Source organism: Crinia signifera, chromosome 8, assembly GCF_055691185.1.
Source record: "Crinia signifera chromosome 8, ASM5569118v1, whole genome shotgun sequence".
Taxonomy (NCBI): Eukaryota; Metazoa; Chordata; class Amphibia; order Anura; family Myobatrachidae; genus Crinia; species Crinia signifera.
The window spans coordinates 153,750,666-153,767,092 of record NC_139224.1 but is presented as its reverse complement, the minus strand read 5'-3'; positions in this window follow the sequence as shown (position 1 = coordinate 153,767,092).

Below are 16,427 nucleotides of genomic sequence, written 5' to 3'. Positions count from 1 at the left end.
CCCCTGCCATGCCCAGGGTTGCCCTGGCAACTGTTGCTGGCCCCCAAAGCGGAAGTGGGCGGGTCAAGGCGCCCTTAAGCCCCCTGCCATGCCCGGGGTTGTCCTGGCAACTGTTGCTGGCCCCCAACGCGGAAGTGGGCGGGTCCTGGCCCCCTGCCTTGCCTGGGGTTGCCCTGGCAACTGTTGCTGGCCCCCAAAGCGGAAGTGGGCGGGTCCAGGCGCCCTTAAGCCCCCTGCCATGCCCAGGGTTGCCCTGGCAACTGTTGCTGGCCCCCAAAGCGGAAGTGGGTAGGTCCAGGCCCCCTTAAGCCCCCTGCCATGCCCAGGGTTGCCCTGGCAACTGTTGCTGGCCCCCAAAGCGGAAGTGGGCGGGTCCAGGCCCCCTTAAGCCCCCTGCCATGCCCAGGGTTGCCCTGGCAACTGTTGCTGGCCCCCAAAGCGGAAGTGGGCGGGTCCAGGCCCCCTTAAGCCCCCTGCCATGCCCAGGGCTGCCCTGGCAACTGTTGCTGGCCCCCAAAAGCGGAAGTGGGCGGGTCCAGGCCCCCTTAAGCCCCCTGCCATGCCCAGGGTTGCCCTGGCAACTGTTGCTGGCCCCCAAAGCGGAAGTGGGAGGGTCCAGGCCCCCTTAAGCCCCCTGCCATGCCCAGGGTTGCCCTGGCAACTGTTGCTGGCCCCCAAAGCGGAAATGGGCGGGTTCTGGCCCCCTTAAGCCCCCTGCCATGCCCAGGGTTGCCCTGGAAACTGTTGCTGGCCCCCAAAGCGGAAGTGGGCGGGTCCTGGCCCCCTTAAGCCCCCTGCCTTGCCCAGCTTTGCCCTGGCAACTGTTGCTGGCCCCCAAAGCGGAAGTGGGCGGGGTCCTGGCGCCCTTAAGCCCCCTGCCTTGCCCAGGGTTGCCCTGGCAACTGTTGCTCACCCCCAAAGCGGAAGTGGGCGGGTTTTGGCCCCCTTAAGCCCCCTGCCTTGCCCAGGGTTGACCTGGCAACTGTTGCTGGCCCCCAAAGCGGAAGTGGGCGGGTCCAGGCCCCCTTAAGCCCCCTGCCATGCCCAGGGTTGCCCTGGCAACTGTTGCTGGCCCCCAAAGCGGAAGTGGGCGGGTCCAGGCGCCCTTAAGCCCCCTGCCATGCCCGGGGTTGTCCTGGCAACTGTTGCTGGCCCCCAAAGCGGAAGTGGGCGGGTCCTGGCCCCCTGCCTTGCCCGGGGTTGCCGGCCCCCAAAGCGGAAGTGGGCGGGTCCAGGCGCCCTTAAGCCCCCTGCCATGCCCAGGGTTGCCCTGGCAACTGTTGCTGGCCCCCAAAGCGGAAGTGGGTAGGTCCAGGCCCCCTTAAGCCCCCTGCCATGCCCAGGGTTGCCCTGGCAACTGTTGCTGGCCCCCAAAGCGGAAGTGGGCGGGTCCAGGCGCCCTTAAGCCCCCTGCCATGCCCAGGGTTGTCCTGGCAACTGTTGCTGGCCCCCAAAGCGGAAGTGGGCGGGTCCAGGCGCCCTTAAGCCCCCTGCCATGCCCAGGGTTGTCCTGGCAACTGTTGCTGGCCCCCAAAGCGGAAGTGGGCGGGTCCAGGCGCCCTTAAGCCCCCTGCCATGCCAAGGGTTGTCCTGGCAACTGTTGCTGGCCCCCAAAGCGGAAGTGGGCGGGTCCAGGCGCCCTTAAGCCCCCTGCCATGCCCTGGGTTGTCCTGGCAACTGTTGCTGGCCCCCAAAGCGGAAGTGGGCGTGTCCAGGCGCCCTTAAGCCCCCTGCCATGCCCAGGGTTGTCCTGGCAACTGTTGCTGGCCCCCAAAGCGGAAGTGGGCGGGTCCTGGCGCCCTTAAGCCCCCTGCCATACCCAATGTTGCCCTGGCATCTGTTGCTGGCCCCCAAAGCGGAAGTGGGCGGGTCCTGGCCCCCTTAAGCCCCCTGCCATGCCCACGGTTGCCCTGGCAACTGTTGCTGGCCCCCAAAGCGGAAGTGGGCGGGTCCTGGCCCCCTTAAGCCCCCTGCCATGCCCAGGGTTGCCCTGGACACTGTTGCTGGCCCCCAAAGCGGAAGTGGGCGGGTCCAGGCCCCCTTAAGCCCCCTGCCATGCCCAGGGTTGCCCTGGCAACTGTTGCTGGCCCCCAAAGCGGAAGTGGGCGGGTCCAGGCCCCCTTAAACCCCTGCCTTGCCCAGGGTTGCCCTGGCAACTGTTGCTGGCCCCCAAAGCGGAATTTGGCGGGTCCAGGCCCCCTTAAGCCCCCTGCCATGCACAGGGTTGCCCTGGCAACTGTTACTGGCCCACAAAGCGGAAGTGGGCGGGTCCTGGCCCCCTTAAGCCCCCTGCCATGCCCAGGGCTGCCCTGGCAACTGTTTCTGGCCCCCAAAGCGGAAGTGGGCGGGTCCAGGCCCCCTTAAGCCCCCTGCCATGCCCAGGGTTGCCCTGGCAACTGTTGCTGGCCCCCAAAGCGGAAGTGGGAGGGGTCCAGGCCCCCTTAAGCCCCCTGCCATGCCCAGGGTTGCCCTGGCAACTGTTGCTGGCCCCCAAAGCGGAAGTGGGCGGGTACAGGCCCCCTTAAGCCCCCTGCCATGCCCAAGGTTGCCCTGGCAACTGTTGCTGGCCCCCAAAGCGGAAGTGGGCGGGTCCTGGCCCCCTTAAGCCCCCTGCCTTGCCCAGGGTTGCCCTGGCATCTGTTGCTGGCCTCCAAAGCGGAAGTGGGCGGGTCCTGGCGCCCTTAAGCCCCCTGCCATGCCCAGGGTTGCCCTGGCAACTGTTGCTGGCCCCCAAAGTGGAAGTGGGCGGGTCCTGGCCCCCTTAAGCCCCCTGCCATGCCCAGGGTTGCCCTGGCAACTGTTGCTGCCCCCCAAAGCGGAAGTGGGCGGGTCCTGGCCCCCTTAAGCCCCCTGCCTTGCCCAGGGTTGCCCTGGCAACTGTTGCTGGCCCCCAAAGCGGAAGTGGGCGGGTCCTGGCGCCCTTAAGCCCCCTGCCTTGCCCAGGGTTGCCCTGGCAACTGTTGCTGGCCCCCAAAGTGGAAGTGGGCGGGTCCTGGCCCCTTAAGCCCCCTGCCTTGCCCAGGGTTGCCCTGGCAACTGTTGCTGGCCCCAAAGCGGAAGTGGGCGTGTCCAGGCGCCCTTAAGCCCCCTGCCATGCCCAGGGTTGCCCTGGCAACTGTTGCTGGCCCCCAAAGCGGAAGTGGGCGGGTCCAGGCGCCCTTAAGCCCCCTGCCATGCCCAGGGTTGCCCTGGCAACTGTTGCTGGCCCCCAAAGCGGAAGTGGGCGGGTCCAGGCCCCCTTAAGCCCCCTGCCATGCCCAGGGTTGCCCTGGCAACTGTTGCTGGCCCCCAAAGCGGAAGTGGGCGGGTCCAGGCCCCCTTAAGCCCCCTGCCATGCCCAGGGTTGCCCTGGCAACTGTTGCTGGCCCCCAAAGCGGAAGTGGGCGGGTCCTGGCCCCCTTAAGCCCCCTGCCATGCCCAGGGTTGCCCTGGCAACTGTTGCTGGGCCCCCAAAGCGGAAGTGGGCGGGTCCTGGCGCCCTTAAGCCCCCTGCCAGGCCCAGGGTTACCCTGGCAACTGTTGCTGGCCCCCAAAGCGGAAGTGGGCGGTCCTGGCGCCCTTAAGCCCCCTGCCATGCCCAGGGTTACCCTGGCAACTGTTGCTGGCCCCCAAAGTGGAAGTGGGTAGGTCCAGGCCCCCTTAAGCCCCCTGCCATGCCCAGGTTTGTCCTGGCAACTGTTGCTGGCCCCCAAAGCGGAAGTGGGCGGGTCCAGGCCCCCTTAAGCCCCCTGCCATGCACAGGGTTGCCCTTGCAACTGTTGCTGGCCTACAAAGCGGAAGTGGGCGGGTCCTGGCGCCCTTAAGGGCGGGTCCAGGCGCCCTTAAGCCCACTGCCATACCCAATGTTGCCCTGGCATCTGTTGCTGGCCCCCCAAAGCGGAAGTGGGCGGGTCCAGGCCCCCTTAAGCCCCCTGCCATGCACAGGGTTGCCCTTGCAACTGTTGCTGGCCTACAAAGCGGAAGTGGGCGGGTCCTGGCCCCCTTAAGCCCCTGCCTTGCCCAGGGTTGCCCTGGCAACTGTTGCTGGCCCCCAAAGCGGAAGTGGGCGGGTCCTGGCCCCATTAAGCCCCCTGCCTTGCCCAGGGTTGCCCTGGCAACTGTTGCTGGCCCCCAAAGCGGAAGTGGGCGGGTCCTGGCGCCCTTAAGCCCCCTGCCTTGCCCAGGGTTGCCCTGGCAACTGTTGCTGGCCCCCAAAGCGGAAGTGGGCGGGTCCCTGGCCCCCTTAAGCCCCCTGCCATGCCCAGGGTTGCCCTGGCAACTGTTGCTTGCCCCCATAGCGGAAGTGGGCGGGTCCAGGCCCCCTTCAGCCCCCTGCCATGCCCAGGGTAGACCTGGCAACTGTTGCTGGCCCCCAAAGCGGAAGTGGGCGGGTCCAGGCCCCCTTAAGCCCCCTGCCATGCCCAGGGTTGCCCTGGCAACTGTTGCTGGCCCCCAAAGCGGAAGTGGGCGGGTCCAGGCCCCCTTAAGCCCCCTGCCATGCCCAGGGTTGCCCTGGCAACTGTTGCTGGCCCCCAAAGCGGAAGTGGGCGGGTCCAGGCCCCCTTAAGCCCCCTGCCATGCCCAGGGTTGCCCTGGCAACTGTTGCGGGCCCCCAAAGCGGAAGTGGGCGGGTCCAGGCCCCCTTAAGCCCCCTGCCATGCCCAGGGTTGCCCTGGCAACTGTTGCTGGCCCCCAAAGCGGAAGTGGGCGGGTCCAGGCCCCCATAAGCCCCCTGCCATGCCCAGGGTTGCCCTGGCAACTGTTGTTGGCCCCCAAAGCGGAAGTTGGCGGGTCCAGGCGCCCTTAAGCCCCCTGCCATGCCCAGGGTTGCCCTGGCAACTGTTGCTGGCCCCCAAAGCGGAAGTGGGCGGGTCCAGGCCCCCTTAAGCCCCCTGCCATGCCCAGGGTTGCCCTGGCAACTGTTGCGGGCCCCCAAAGCGGAAGTGGGCGGGTCCAGGCCCCCTTAAGCCCCCTGCCATGCCCAGGGTTGCCCTGGCAACTGTTGCTGGCCCCCAAAGCGGAAGTGGGCGGGTCCAGGCCCCCATAAGCCCCCTGCCATGCCCAGGGTTGCCCTGGCAACTGTTGTTGGCCCCCAAAGCGGAAGTTGGCGGGTCCAGGCGCCCTTAAGCCCCCTGCCATGCCCAGGGTTGCCCTGGCAACTGTTTCTGGCCCCCAAAGCGGAAGTGGGCGGGTCCAGGCCCCCTTAAGCCCCTGCCATGCCCAGGGTTGCCCTGGCAACTGTTGCTGGCCCCCAAAGCGGAAATGGGCGGGTTCTGGCCCCTTAAGCCCCCTGCCATGCCCAGGGTTGCCCTGGAAACTGTTGCTGGCCCCCAAAGCGGAAGGGGGCGGGTCCTGGCCCCCTTAAGCCCCCTGCCTTGCCCAGCTTTGCCCTGGCAACTGTTGCTGGCCCCCAAAGCGGAAGTGGGCGGGTCCTGGCGCCCTTAAGCCCCCTGCCTTGCCCAGGGTTGCCCTGGCAACTGTTGCTGGCCCCCAAAGCGGAAGTGGGCGGGTCCTGGCGCCCTTAAGCCCCCTGCCTTGCCCAGGGTTGCCCTGGCAACTGTTGCTCACCCCAAAGCGGAAGTGGGCGGGTTTTGGCCCCTTAAGCCCCCTGCCTTGCCCAGGGTTGACCTGGCAACTGTTGCTGGCCCCCAAAGCGGAAGTGGGCGGGTCCAGGCCCCCTTAAGCCCCCTGCCATGCCGAGGGTTGCCCTGGCAACTGTTGCTGGCCCCCAAAGCGGAAGTGGGCGGGTCCAGGCGCCCTTAAGCCCCCTGCCATGCCCGGGTTGTCCTGGCAACTGTTGCTGGCCCCCCAAAGCGGAAGTGGGCGGGTCCTGGCCCCCTGCCTTGCTCGGGGTTGCCGGCCCCCAAAGCGGAAGTGGGCGGGTCCAGGCGCCCTTAAGCCCCCTGCCATGCCCAGGGTTGCCCTGGCAACTGTTGCTGGCCCCCAAAGCGGAAGTGGGTAGGTCCAGGCCCCCTTAAGCCCCCTGCCATGCGCAGGGTTGCCCTGGCAACTGTTGCTGGCCCCCAAAGCGGAAGTGGGCGGGTCCAGGCCCCCTTAAGCCCCCTGCCATGCCCAGGGTTGCCCTGGCAACTGTTGCTGGCCCCCAAAGCGGAAGTGGGCGGGTCCAGGCCCCCTTAAGCCCCCTGCCATGCCCAGGGTTGCCCTGGCAACTGTTGCTGGCCCCCAAAGCGGAAGTGGGCGGTCCTGGCGCCCTTAAGCCCCCTGCCATGCCCAGGGTTACCCTGGCAACTGTTGCTGGCCCCCAAAGCGGAAGTGGGCGGGTCCAGGCCATCTTAAGCCCCCTGCCATGCCCAGGGTTGCCCTGGCAACTGTTGCTGGCCCCCAAAGCGGAAGTGGGCGGGTCCAGGCGCCCTTAAGCCCCCTGCCATGCCCGGGGTTGTCCTGGCAACTGTTGCTGGCCCCCAAAGCGGAAGTGGGCGGGTCCTGGCCCCCTGCCTTGCCCGGGGTTGCCCTGGCAACTGTTGCTAGCCCCCAAAGCGGAAGTGGGCGGGTCCAGGCGCCCTTAAGCCCCCTGCCATGCCCAGGGTTGCCCTGGCAACTGTTGCTGGCCCCCAAAGCGGAAGTGGGCGGGTCCAGACCCCCTTAAGCCCCCTGCCATGCCCAGGGTTACCCTGGCAACTGTTGCTGGCCCCCCAAAGCGGAAGTGGGCGGGTCCAGGCCATCTTAAGCCCCCTGCCATGCCCAGGGTTGCCCTGGCAACTGTTGCTGGCCCCCAAAGCGGAAGTGGGCTGGTCAAGGCGCCCTTAAGCCCCCTGCCATGCCCGGGGTTGTCCTGGCAACTGTTGCTGGCCCCCAACGCGGAAGTGGGCGGGTCCTGGCCCCCTGCCTTGCCCGGGGTTGCCCTGGCAACTGTTGCTGGCCCCCAAAGCGGAAGTGGGCGGGTCCAGGCGCCCTTAAGCCCCCTGCCATGCCCAGGGTTGCCCTGGCAACTGTTGCTGGCCCCCAAAGCGGAAGTGGGTAGGTCCAGGCCCCCTTAAGCCCCCTGCCATGCCCAGGGTTGCCCTGGCAACTGTTGCTGGCCCCCAAAGCGGAAGTGGGCGGGTCCAGGCCCCCTTAAGCCCCCTGCCATGCCCAGGGTTGCCCTGGCAACTGTTGCTGGCCCCCAAAGCGGAAGTGGGCGGGTCCAGGCCCCCTTAAGCCCCCTGCCATGCCCAGGGTTGCCCTGGCAACTGTTGCTGGCCCCCAAAGCGGAAGTGGGCGGGTCCTGGCCCCCTTAAGCCCCCTGCCATGCCCAGGGTTGCCCTGGCAACTGTTGCTGGCCCCCAAAGCGGAAGTGGGCGGGTCCTGGCGCCCTTAAGCCCCCTGCCAGGCCCAGTTACCCTGGCAACTGTTGCTGGCCCCCAAAGCGGAAGTGGGCGGGTCCAGGCCATCTTAAGCCCCCTGCCATGCCCAGGGTTGCCCTGGCAACTGTTGCTGGCCCCCAAAGCGGAAGTGGGCGGGTCCAGGCGCCCTTAAGCCCCCTGCCATGCCCGGGGTTGTCCTGGCAACTGTTGCTGGCCCCCAAAGCGGAAGTGGGCGGGTCCTGGCCCCCTGCCTTGCCCGGGGTTGCCTTGGGCAACTGTTGCTGGCCCCCAAAGCGGAAGTGGGCGGGTCCAGGCGCCCTTAAGCCCCCTGCCATGCCCAGGGTTGCCCTGGCAACTGTTGCTGGCCCCCAAAGCGGAAGTGGGCGGGTCCAGGCCCCCTTAAGCCCCCTGCCATGCCCAGGGTTACCCTGGCAACTGTTGCTGGCCCCCAAAGCGGAAGTGGGCGGGTCCAGGCCATCTTAAGCCCCCTGCCATGCCCAGGGTTGCCCTGGCAACTGTTGCTGGCCCCCAAAGCGGAAGTGGGCGGGTCCAGGCGCCCTTAAGCCCCCTGCCATGCCCGGGGTTGTCCTGGCAACTGTTGCTGGCCCCCAAAGCGGAAGTGGGCGGGTCCTGGCCCCCTGCCTTGCCCGGGGTTGCCCTGGCAACTGTTGCTGGCCCCCAAAGCGGAAGTGGGCGGGTCCAGGCGCCCTTAAGCCCCCTGCCATGCCCAGGGTTGCCCTGGCAACTGTTGCTGGCCCCCAAAGCGGAAGTGGGCGGGTCCAGGCCCCCTTAAGCCCCCTGCCATGCCCAGGGTTGCCCTGGCAACTGTTGCTGGCCCCTAAAGCGGAAGTGGGCGGGTCCAGGCCCCCTTAAGCCCCCTGCCATGCCCACGGTTGCCCTGGCAACTGTTGCTGGCCCCCAAAGCGGAAGTGGGCGGGTCCTGGCCCCCTTAAGCCCCCTGCCATGCCCAGGGTTGCCCTGGCAACTGTTGCTGGCCCCCAAAGCGGAAGTGGGCGGGTCCTGGCGCCCTTAAGGGCGGGTCCAGGCGCCCTTAAGCCCCCTGCCATGCCCAGGGTTGTCCTGGCAACTGTTGCTGGCCCCCAAAGCGGAAGTGGGCGGGTCCAGGCGCCCTTAAGCCCCCTGCCATGCCCAGGGTTGTCCTGGCAACTGTTGCTGGCCCCCAAAGCGGAAGTGGGCGGGTCCAGGCGCCCTTAAGCCCCTGCCATGCCCAGGGTTGTCCTGGCAACTGTTGCTGGCCCCCAAAGCGGAAGTGGGCGGGTCCTGGCGCCCTTAAGCCCCCTGCCATACCCAATGTTGCCCTGGCATCTGTTGCTGGCCCCCAAAGTGGAAGTGGGCGGGTCCAGGCCCCCTTAAGCCCCCTGCCATGCCCAGGGTTGCCCTGGCAACTGTTGCTGGCCCCCAAAGCGGAAGTGGGCGGGTCCAGGCCCCCTTAAGCCCCCTGCCTTGCCCAGGGTTGCCCTGGCAACTGTTGCTCACCCCCAAAGCGGTAGTGGGCGGGTCCTGGCCCCCTTAAGCCCCCTGCCTTGCCCAGGGTTGTCCTGGCAACTGTTGCTGGCCCCCAAAGCGGAAGTGGGCGGGTCCAGGCGCCCTTAAGCCCCCTGCCATGCCCAGGGTTGTCCTGGCAACTGTTGCTGGCCCCCAAAGCGGAAGTGGGCGGGTCCAGGCGCCCTTAAGCCCCCTGCCATGCCCAGGGTTGTCCTGGCAACTGTTGCTGGCCCCCAAAGCGGAAGTCGGCGGGTCCTGGCGCCCTTAAGCCCCCTGCCATGCCCAGGGTTGCCCTGGCAACTGTTGCTGGCCCCCAAAGCGGAAGTGGGCGGGTCCAGGCCCCCTTAAGCCCCCTGCCATGCCCAGGGTTGCCCTGGCAACTGTTGCTGGCCCCCAAAGCGGAAGTGGGCGGGTCCAGGCCCCCTTCAGCCCCCTGCCATGCCCATGGTTGCCCTGGCAACTGTTGCTGGCCCCCAAAGCGGAAGTGGGTGGGTCCAGGCCCCCTTAAGCACCCTGCCATGCTCAGGGTTGCCCTGGCAACTGTTGCTGGCCCCCAAAGTGGAAGTGGGCGGGTCCAGGCCCCCTGCCATGCCCAGGGTTGCCCTGGCAACTGTTGCTGGCCCCCAAAGCGGAAGTGGGCGGGTCCAGGCGCCCTTAAGCCCCCGGCCATGCCCAGGGTTGCCCTGGCAACTGTTGCTGGCCCCCAAAGCGGAAGTGGGCGGGTCCTGGCCCCCTTAAGCCCCCTGCCTTGCCCAGGGTTGCCCTGGCAACTGTTGCTGGCCCCCAAAGCGGAAGTGGGCGGGTCCTGGCCCAATAAGCCCCCTGCCTTGCCCAGGGTTGCCCTGGCAACTGTTGCTGGCCCCCAAAGCGGAAGTGGGCGGGTCCTGGCGCCCTAAGCCCCCTGCCTTGCCCAGGGTTGCCCTGGCAACTGTTGCTGGCCCCCAAAGCGGAAGTGGGCGGGTCCTGGCCCCCTTATGCCCCCTGCCTTGCCCAGGGTTGCCCTGGCAACTGTTGCTGGCCCCCAAAGCGGAAGTGGGCGGGTCCAGGCGCCCTTAAGCCCCCTGCCATGCCCAGGGTTGCCCTGGCAACTGTTGCTGGCCCCCAAAGCTTAAGTGGGCGGGTCCAGGCCCCCTTAAGCCCCCTGCCATGCCCAGGGTTGCCCTGGCAACTGTTGCTGGCCCCCAAAGCGGAAGTGGGCGGGTCCAGGCCCCCTTAAGCCCCCTGCCATGCCCAGGGTTGCCCTGGCAACTGTTGCTGGCCCCCAAAGCGGAAGTGGGCGGGTCCTGGCCCCCTTAAGCCCCCTGCCATGCCCAGGGTTGCCCTGGCAACTGTTGCTGGCCCCCAAAGCGGAAGTGGGCGGGTCCTGGCGCGCTTAAGCCCCCTGCCATGCCCAGGGTTGCCCTGGCAACTGTTGCTGGCCCCCAAAGCGGAAGTGGGCGGGTCCAGGCCCCCTTAAGCCCCCTGCCATGCCCAGGGTTGCCCTGGCAACTGTTGCTGGCCCCCAAAGCGGAAGTGGGCGGGTCCAGGCCCCCTTAAGCCCCCTGCCATGCCCAGGGTTGCCCTGGCAACTGTTGCTGGCCCCCAAAGCGGAAGTGGGCGGGTCCTGGCGCGCTTAAGCCCCCTGCCATGCCCAGGGTTGCCCTGGCAACTGTTGCTGGCCCCCAAAGCGGAAGTGGGCGGGTCCAGGCCCCCTTAAGCCCCCTGCCATGCCCAGGGTTACCCTGACAACTGTTGCTGGCCCCCAAAGCGGAAGTGGGCGGGTCCAGGCCCCCTTCAGCCCCCTGCCATGCCCATGGTTGCCCTGGCAACTGTTGCTGGCCCCCAAAGCGGAAGTGGGTGGGTCCAGGCCCCCTTAAGCACCCTGCCATGCCCAGGGTTGCCCTGGCAACTGTTGCTGGCCCCCAAAGTGGAAGTGGGCGGGTCCAGGCCCCCTGCCATGCCCAGGGTTGCCCTGGCAACTGTTGCTGGCCCCCAAAGCGGAAGTGGGCGGGTCCAGGCGCCCTTAAGCCCCCGGCCATGCCCAGGGTTGCCCTGGCAACTGTTGCTGGCCCCCAAAGCGGAAGTGGGCGGGTCCTGGCCCCCTTAAGCCCCCTGCCTTGCCCAGGGTTGCCCTGGCAACTGTTGCTGGCCCCCAAAGCGGAAGTGGGCGGGTCCTGGCCCAATAAGCCCCCTGCCTTGCCCAGGGTTGCCCTGGCAACTGTTGCTGGCCCCCAAAGCGGAAGTGGGCGGGTCCTGGCGCCCTAAGCCCCCTGCCTTGCCCAGGGTTGCCCTGGCAACTGTTGCTGGCCCCCAAAGCGGAAGTGGGCGGGTCCTGGCCCCCTTATGCCCCCTGCCTTGCCCAGGGTTGCCCTGGCAACTGTTGCTGGCCCCCAAAGCGGAAGTGGGCGGGTCCAGGCGCCCTTAAGCCCCCTGCCATGCCCAGGGTTGCCCTGGCAACTGTTGCTGGCCCCCAAAGCTTAAGTGGGCGGGTCCAGGCCCCCTTAAGCCCCCTGCCATGCCCAGGGTTGCCCTGGCAACTGTTGCTGGCCCCCAAAGCGGAAGTGGGCGGGTCCAGGCCCCCTTAAGCCCCCTGCCATGCCCAGGGTTGCCCTGGCAACTGTTGCTGGCCCCCAAAGCGGAAGTGGGCGGGTCCTGGCCCCCTTAAGCCCCCTGCCATGCCCAGGGTTGCCCTGGCAACTGTTGCTGGCCCCCAAAGCGGAAGTGGGCGGGTCCTGGCGCGCTTAAGCCCCCTGCCATGCCCAGGGTTGCCCTGGCAACTGTTGCTGGCCCCCAAAGCGGAAGTGGGCGGGTCCAGGCCCCCTTAAGCCCCCTGCCATGCCCAGGGTTGCCCTGGCAACTGTTGCTGGCCCCCAAAGCGGAAGTGGGCGGGTCCAGGCCCCCTTAAGCCCCCTGCCATGCCCAGGGTTGCCCTGGCAACTGTTGCTGGCCCCCAAAGCGGAAGTGGGCGGGTCCTGGCGCGCTTAAGCCCCCTGCCATGCCCAGGGTTGCCCTGGCAACTGTTGCTGGCCCCCAAAGCGGAAGTGGGCGGGTCCAGGCCCCCTTAAGCCCCCTGCCATGCCCAGGGTTACCCTGACAACTGTTGCTGGCCCCCAAAGCGGAAGTGGGTGGGTCCAGGCCATCTTAATCCCCCTGCCATGCCCAGGGTTGCCCTGGCAACTGTTGCTGGCCCCCAAAGCGGAAGTGGGCGGGTCCAGGCCCCCTTAAGCCCCCTGCCATGCCCAGGGTTGTCCTGGCAACTGTTGCTGGCCCCCAAAGCGGAAGTGGGCGGGTCCAGGCCATCTTAAGCCCCCTGCCATGCCCAGGGTTTCCCTGGCAACTGTTTCTGGCCCCCAAAGCGGAAGTGGGCGGGTCCAGGCCCCCTTAAGCCCCTGCCATGCCCAGGTTTGTCCTGGCAACTGTTGCTGGCCCCCAAAGCGGAAGTGGGCGGGCCTAAGTGCCCTTAAGCCCCCTGCCATGCCCAGGGTTGTCCTGGCAACTGTTGCTGGCCCCCAAAGCGGAAGTGGGGGGGTCCTGGCGCCCTTAAGCCCCCTGCCATACCCTATGTTGCCCTGGCATCTGTTGCTGGCCCCCAAAGCGGAAGTGGGCGGGTCCAGGCCATCTTAAGCCCCCTGCCATGCCCAGGGTTGCCCTGGCAACTGTTTCTGGCCCCCAAAGCGGAAGTGGGCGGGTCCAGGCCCCCTTAAGCCCCCTGCCATGCACAGGGTTGCCCTGGCAACTGTTGCTGGCCTACAAAGCGGAAGTGGGCGGGTCCTGGCCCCCTTAAGCCCCCTGCCATGCCCAGGTTTGTCCTGGCAACTGTTGCTGGCCCCCAAAGCGGAAGTGGGCGGGTCCAGGCGCCCTTAAGCCCCCTGCCATGCCCAGGGTTGTCCTGGCAACTGTTGCTGGCCCCCAAAGCGGAAGTGGGCGGGTCCTGGCGCCCTTAAGCCCCCTGCCATACCCAATGTTGCCCTGGCATCTGTTGCTGGCCCCCAAAGCGGAAGTGGGCGGGTCCAGGCCCCCTTAAGCCCCCTGCCATGCCCAGGGTTACCCTGGCAACTGTTGCTGGCCCCCAAAGCGGAAGTGGGCAGGTCCAGGCCATCCTAAGCCCCCTGCCATGCCCAGGGTTGCCCTGGCAACTGTTGCTGGCCCCCAAAGCGGAAGTGGGTTGGTCCAGGCGCCCTTAAGCCCCGTGCCATGCCCAGGGTTGTCCTGGCAACTGTTGCTGGCCCCCAAAGCGGAAGTGGGCGGGTCCAGGCCCCCTAAGCCCCCTGCCATGCCCAGGGTTGCCCTGGCAACTGTTGCTGGCCCCCAAAGCGGAAGTGGGCTGGTCCAGGCGCCCTTAAGCCCCCTGCCATGCCCAGGGTTGTCCTGGCAACTGTTGCTGGCCCCCAAAGCGGAAGTGGGCGGGTCCAGGCGCCCTTAAGCCCCATGCCATGCCCAGGGTTGTCCTGGCAACTGTTGCTGGCCCCCAAAGCGGAAGTGGGCGGGTCCTGGCGCCCTTAAGCCCCCTGCCATACCCAATGTTGCCCTGGCATCTGTTGCTGGCCCCCAAAGCAGAAGTGGGCGGGTCCAGGCCCCCTTAAGCCCCCTGCCATGCCCAGGTTTGTCCTGGCAACTGTTGCTGGCCCCCAAAGCGGAAGTGGGCGGGTCCAGGCCCCCTGCCATGCCCAGGGTTGTCCTGGCAACTGTTGCTGGCCCCCAAAGCGGAAGTGGGGGGGTCCTGGCGCCCTTAAGCCCCCTGCCATACCCAATGTTGCCCTGGCATCTGTTGCTGGCCCCCAAAGCGGAAGTGGGCGGGTCCAGGCGCCCTTAAGCCCCCTGCCATGCCCAGGGTTGTCCTGGCAACTGTTGCTGGCCCCCAAAGCGGAAGTGAGCGGGTCCTGGCGCCCTTAAGCCCCCTGCCATACCCAATGTTACCCTGGCATCTGTTGCTGGCCCCCAAAGCGGAAGTGGGCGGGTCCAGGCCATCTTAAGCCCCCTGCCATGCCCAGGGTTGCCCTGGCAACTGTTGCTGGCCCCCAAAGCGGAAGTGGGCGGGTCCTGGCCCCCTTAAGCCCCCTGCCTTGCCCATGGTTGCCCTGGCAACTGTTACTGGCCCCCAAAGCGGAAGTGGGCGGGTCCAGGCCCCCTTAAGCCCCCTGCCATGCACAGGGTTGCCTTGGCAACTGTTTCTGGCCTACAAAGCGGAAGTGGGCGGGTCCTGGCCCCCTTAAGCCCCCTGCCATGCCCAGGTTTGTCCTGGCAACTGTTGCTGGCCCCCAAAGCGGAAGTGGGCGGGTCCAGGCGCCCTTAAGCCCCCTGCCATGCCCAGGGTTGTCCTGGCAACTGTTGCTGGCCCCCAAAGCGGAAGTGGGCGGGTCCTGGCGCCCTTAAGCCCCCTGCCATACCCAATGTTGCCCTGGCATCTGTTGCTGGCCCCCAAAGCGGAAGTGGGCAGGTCCAGGCCCCCTTAAACCCCCTGCCATGCACAGGGTTGCCTTGGCAACTGTTGCTGGCCTACAAAGCGGAAGTGGGCGGGTCCTGGCCCACTTAAGCCCCCTGCCATGCCCAGGGTTGCCCTGGCAACTGTTGCTGGCCCCCAAAGCGGAAGTGGGCGGGTCCAGGCCCCCTTCAGCCCCCTGCCATGCCCATGGTTGCCCTGGCAACTGTTGCTGGCCCCCAAAGCGGAAGTGGGCGGGTCCAGGCCCCCTTAAGCCCCCTGCCATGCCCAGGGTAGACCTGGCAACTGTTGCTGGACCCCAAAGCGGAAGTGGGCGGGTCCAGGCCCCCTTAAGCCCCCTGCCATGCCCAGGATTGCCCTGGACACTGTTGCTGGCCCCCAAAGCGGAAGTGGGCGGGTCCAGGCCCCCATTAAGCCCTCTGCCATGCCCAGGGTTGCCCTGGCAACTGTTGCTGGCCCCCAAAGCGGAAGTGGGCGGGTCCAGGCCCCCATAAGCCCCCTGCCTTGCCCAGGGTTGCCCTGGCAACTGTTGCTGGCCCCCAAAGCGGAAGTGGGCGGGTCCAGGCCCCCTTAAGCCCCCTGCCATGCCCAGGGTTGCCCTGGCAACTGTTGCTGGCCCCCAAAGCGGAAGTGGGCGGGTCCTGGCCCCCTTAAGCCCCCTGCCATGCCCAGGGTTGCCCTGGCAACTGTTGCTGGCCCCCAAAGCGGAAGTGGGCGGGTCCTGGCGCCCTTAAGCCCCCTGCCAGGCCCAGGGTTACCCTGGCAACTGTTGCTGGCCCCCAAAGCGGAAGTGGGCGGGTCCAGGCCATCTTAAGCCCCCTGCCATGCCCAGGGTTGCCCTGGCAACTGTTGCTGGCCCCCAAAGCGGAAGTGGGCGGGTCCAGGCGCCCTTAAGCCCCCTGCCATGCCCGGGGTTGTCCTGGCAACTGTTGCTGGCCCCCAAAGCGGAAGTGGGCGGGTCCTGGCCCCCTGCCTTGCCCGGGGTTGCCTTGGGCAACTGTTGCTGGCCCCCAAAGCGGAAGTGGGCGGGTCCAGGCGCCCTTAAGCCCCCTGCCATGCCCAGGGTTGCCCTGGCAACTGTTGCTGGCCCCCAAAGCGGAAGTGGGCGGGTCCAGGCCCCCTTAAGCCCCCTGCCATGCCCAGGGTTACCCTGGCAACTGTTGCTGGCCCCCAAAGCGGAAGTGGGCGGGTCCAGGCCATCTTAAGCCCCCTGCCATGCCCAGGGTTGCCCTGGCAACTGTTGCTGGCCCCCAAAGCGGAAGTGGGCGGGTCCAGGCGCCCTTAAGCCCCCTGCCATGCCCGGGGTTGTCCTGGCAACTGTTGCTGGCCCCCAAAGCGGAAGTGGGCGGGTCCTGGCCCCCTGCCTTGCCCGGGGTTGCCCTGGCAACTGTTGCTGGCCCCCAAAGCGGAAGTGGGCGGGTCCAGGCGCCCTTAAGCCCCCTGCCATGCCCAGGGTTGCCCTGGCAACTGTTGCTGGCCCCCAAAGCGGAAGTGGGCGGGTCCAGGCCCCCTTAAGCCCCCTGCCATGCCCAGGGTTGCCCTGGCAACTGTTGCTGGCCCCTAAAGCGGAAGTGGGCGGGTCCAGGCCCCCTTAAGCCCCCTGCCATGCCCACGGTTGCCCTGGCAACTGTTGCTGGCCCCCAAAGCGGAAGTGGGCGGGTCCTGGCCCCCTTAAGCCCCCTGCCATGCCCAGGGTTGCCCTGGCAACTGTTGCTGGCCCCCAAAGCGGAAGTGGGCGGGTCCAGGCGCCCTTAAGCCCCCTGCCATGCCCAGGGTTGTCCTGGCAACTGTTGCTGGCCCCCAAAGCGGAAGTGGGCGGGTCCAGGCGCCCTTAAGCCCCCTGCCATGCCCAGGGTTGTCCTGGCAACTGTTGCTGGCCCCCAAAGCGGAAGTGGGCGGGTCCAGGCGCCCTTAAGCCCCTGCCATGCCCAGGGTTGTCCTGGCAACTGTTGCTGGCCCCCAAAGCGGAAGTGGGCGGGTCCTGGCGCCCTTAAGCCCCCTGCCATACCCAATGTTGCCCTGGCATCTGTTGCTGGCCCCCAAAGTGGAAGTGGGCGGGTCCAGGCCCCCTTAAGCCCCCTGCCATGCCCAGGGTTGCCCTGGCAACTGTTGCTGGCCCCCAAAGCGGAAGTGGGCGGGTCCAGGCCCCCTTAAGCCCCCTGCCTTGCCCAGGGTTGCCCTGGCAACTGTTGCTCACCCCCAAAGCGGTAGTGGGCGGG